The sequence below is a fragment of the Erinaceus europaeus genome, chromosome 17, assembly GCF_950295315.1.
Source record: "Erinaceus europaeus chromosome 17, mEriEur2.1, whole genome shotgun sequence".
NCBI classification, from domain to species: Eukaryota; Metazoa; Chordata; class Mammalia; order Eulipotyphla; family Erinaceidae; genus Erinaceus; species Erinaceus europaeus.
The window spans coordinates 46,629,535-46,633,352 of NC_080178.1; the positions used below are offsets into that span (position 1 = coordinate 46,629,535).

At 40.8% G+C, this 3,818-nt stretch overlaps 1 pseudogene; it reads left to right on the plus strand.

Moving 5' to 3' along the window:
• Nucleotides 1-1,101: 1,101 nt before the first annotated feature.
• Nucleotides 1,102-2,095, plus strand: LOC132533734 (protein SET-like; annotated as a pseudogene).
• The last annotated feature ends 1,723 nt before the right edge of the window (nt 2,096-3,818 follow it).

The following is a 3,818-nucleotide window of genomic DNA, read 5'->3' on the forward strand; positions in this document are numbered from 1 at the left end:
TGAAATTTCTAGTGTATTTCGAACTGCTGATAACCATGCAGCCCTAGCTTCCTGCTGAGAGACTGTGAGCCCTGGATATCTCTGCTGTCCTCACTACGGAGCACAAACGCTGGGACACTATGTGAAAGCATGAATGGAAATATCTAATATTCCTGAATCAAGATACAACTCAAAGTACATTTAGTAAAGTGTGCGCCGCCCCCAAAGACCAGCATGTTACCTTTTGGTTCTTGTTTTTGTAAAGACAGACTTATTAAGCTCCAATGTGATAAGTAATGCTACGGGTGCAATATTTCCAGAGGCTGGGATGGGTTTTTAACCTGGAGGTCTAGGTAGAAAGTTGACTGCAGAATTAAGAGAGAGAGTTGGTTTACTTTCAATTGTTTCCTTTGAGGCTTTAGAGGCCATATAGATATACTGAAGAGAGAAAAATAAGATAGGAACGTATAACACATTCTTACTCTACACCAACAGTGCTAAGTGCTTAATATAATGCAAAATGGACCAGAGAAATAGCATAAGTGGTTAGGCAAAATTCTTTTTTGTGTCTGATGCTTTGAGGTGTCAGGTTTAGTCTTTGGCATAGAGGGGGAAAGACAGCGAGAGACTGAGAGAGAGAGAGAAATAGGGGGGATAGGAGAGAATGAAAGAAGATTGAATAAATAGCAACTTAAGATAACAAAGAAAATCTCTAAATCGAAGGACCAGTCCTCAAAAGGTTGTCTGACAACTTCTAGGTATCTCTAGCACTTAAAGAAAAAACAAAATAGGATTTCTCCATATAGTTTAAACAAAGTCACATGAGCCACAGACATGAGGACCCTACTATTTTCTATTAAGCCGCATAGCTCAGTTTAAAACTACAACTCAGGATATATATATAATGGAACATGGTACATTCAGCTCACTTGATGCATTACTTTTACCTACCTAGGCCATCCTCCTTACCCAGCAGACACCTGAACTTTGACTCTTTTAAGTAGTAGAGAGTCAGCAAAGAGTCTTAGTTGAGAATCTCAGGGATTAGAGTTAAGGTGAGATAGAAAATTCTAGAAACCTCCTAGCTGGCTTGTTCATTAAGTCTATTTCATTCTGTACTTCATGGATATATTCCATTGCTTCCTGTTGCTTTTTTATCAAGCTGCTTTCTGGGGAGTGACGATTTTGAAGGTAGAACAGAAATATAACAAACTCTGTCAGCCATTTTTTCAGAAGAGATCGGAATTGATGGTCAATATCCCAAATTTAGGATTAACATTTGTCAACCACCCACAAGTGTCTACACTGCTTGGAGAAGAGGATGAAGAGGCACTGCATTACTTGACAAGAGTTGAAGTGACAGAATTTGAAGATAGTAAATCAGGTAACAGAATAGACTTTTATTTTGTTGAAAACCCTTACTTTGAAAATAAAGTTCTCTCCAAAGAATTTTATCTGAATGAGAGTGGTGATCCTTCTTTTGAAGGATCCACTGAAATCAAATGGAAATCTGGAAAGAATTTGATCAAATGTTCAAGTCAAACACAAAATCAAACCAACAGAAAGAGACAGCATGAAGAACCAGAGAGCTTCTTCACCTGGTTTACTGACCATTTTGGTGCAGTCGCAGGTGAGTTAGGAGAGGTCATTAAAGATGGTATCTGGCCAAATACACTACAGTACTACTTGGTTCCTGATATGGATGATGAATAAGGTGAGGCGGAAGATGATGATGATGAAGAGGAAGAAGGATTAGAAGATATGAAGAAGTGGGGGCCTGGTGGTGATGCACATGGTTGAGCTCACATGTTACAATGTGCAAGGACGTGGGTTCAAGCCCCCAGTCCCCACCTGCAGGGGGGAAAGCTTCTCAAGTGGTGAAGTAGTACTGCAGCTGTCTCTCTGTCTCTCACCCTCTCTATCCCTCCCTTCCCTCTTGATTTCTGACTGTCTCTATCCAATCAATAAATAGATAATATTTTTTTTAAAAAAAGAAGATATGAAGAAGGAGATGAGGATGAAGGAGAAGATGATAATGAGGGGGAGGAAAGAGAGGAAGATGAAGGATATGACTAATGAAACACTGATGAATTCCAGCCTTTTTTAATTTTCTCCTGTCCCTAGGAGCAAGTTGCAGTCTTTTTTTCCCCCATTTTCCCTGCCCCTGTGTGCAGTCACCCTGTCTTTGAGGTCTCCTCTCTTCTTTATACAATGGTTATCAACTTATTTTTTGGGGGGATACCTTGAGAAGAATAAGTTGAATAGATTATCCTTTTCTCTTCCAAACTAATATATTTTTTCATTTAAAACCTTTTTAAGAAAACCTGTATCTTTCTGCAGTTAGCAGAAAGACAGACAGCTTTGTGTTTTTTTTTGAATTTTTTTATTTATAAAAGCAAACACTGATAAAACCATAGGATAACAGTGGTACTACTCCCCTATCCTTTTTCAACAAAAACTTTTGGAATCAATACCACCATGCTCTGTGGGAACAAAGACCAACTTTCTGCTCCCTTAGCTCTGCTAGAATCTGGGGGCTGTTAGGCCCCTGTGTAGTAGTGCATAGAATTCTAGCTGTTTTCCTCCTTTCTCTCAGATCTTGAATCTGAGAGGATCATATAGCAAAGCAGACACCTTCCCAGTTTTTGTTTGCTTGTTTTTATTTTTGCCTCCAGGGTTATAGCTGGGGCTCAGTGCTGACACTACAAATTGACTGCTCCTGGTGGCCATCTTTTGTCCATTGTCGCTGCTGTTATTTTTGTTATGACTGCTGTTAGACAGGACAGAGAAAAATTGAGAGGAGGGGAAGTTAGAGAGGAGGAGAGAAAAACAGACATCTGCAGACCTGGTTCACGGCTTGCAAAATGACCCCCCCCCCCCTCCTTGCAGGGAACTGAACTGGGATCATTGTGCAGGTCCTTGTGCTTCACACTATGTGCGCTTAACCCGGTGTGCTAGCGCCTGGCCCTCATCCTAGTTTTGAATCATCATTCCCAGACTATTCCAGTCTGACTATTCCAGTCTATTTTCAGTCTGAAAATGTAATTCAGGAACTAGGTGGTGACACACCAGTAGAGTGCATATAACAGTGCAGAAGGACCTGGGTTTAAGCCTCTGATCCTTAGCTGCTGCAGGGAGGGAAGCATCATGAGTGATGAAGCAGTGCTGCTGATGCTACTGCTGCGTATGTTAGTGCTGCAGATGTTCCTTTCCTCTCTTCTCTAACTCCCCCTTCCCTCTCAATTTCTGTCTCTATCCAACAAATAAAGATATGAAATAGTAAAGAAGTGAGTGCAGATGTAAAAATAAAAATGCAATTTCATCAAACTTTGAGCTGTGGGAGTATCATAGACAATGAGCTTTACCAGAGTTTAACTACTGTTAACTGGAAAAGAAAATCATCATAAAATTCCTTTTCAGAATCCAAGTGTTACAAATAATCTTCTCAGTCAAACTGAAAGTCACAATAGATTCAGAACCTGCTACCAACTACATATCTATCAACAGAGCTTCTTGGCCCATGACAACTAACACTTTCAGTGCAGGTTAAGAAATGTACACATTGGGAGTCAGGGGTAGTGCATCGGGTTAAGTGTACATCGCGCACAGCACAAGGACTGGTATAAGGATCCAGGTTCAAGCCCCCGGTTCCCCACCTGCAGGGGAGTCGCTTCAGAAGCGGTGAAGCAGGTCTGCAGGTGTCTAACTTCTCTCCCTCTCTCTGTCTCCCACTCCTCTCTCCATTTCTCTCTGTTCTATCCAAACAATGACACCAATAACAACAACAATAATAACTACAACAATAAAAACAACAAGGGCAACAAAAAGGGAAAATGAAT